Genomic DNA, 244 nt, shown 5'->3' with positions numbered 1-244 from the left:
CAGCAGCAGCAGCAGCAGCAGCAGCAGCAGCAGCAGCAGCAGCAGCAGCAGCAGCAGCAGCAGCAACATAAAAGAAAAAGAAGAAAAGTACAAAAGAGTATCGATGTAACAGGAGAGAGAAAGCGGGTTAGAGCAGCCATATAAACTCCTATTCCTTTCATTGCTGTATATAAATATATATAATATAAATATTATTATATACATTATATATAAGTATATAAATATATATATATATAAATAATAT

Source organism: Eimeria mitis, genomic scaffold (genome assembly GCF_000499745.2).
Source record: "Eimeria mitis Houghton genomic scaffold, Emh_scaff3642, whole genome shotgun sequence".
In the NCBI taxonomy this organism is placed as follows: domain Eukaryota; phylum Apicomplexa; class Conoidasida; order Eucoccidiorida; family Eimeriidae; genus Eimeria; species Eimeria mitis.
This window is presented reverse-complemented; position numbering follows the sequence as displayed.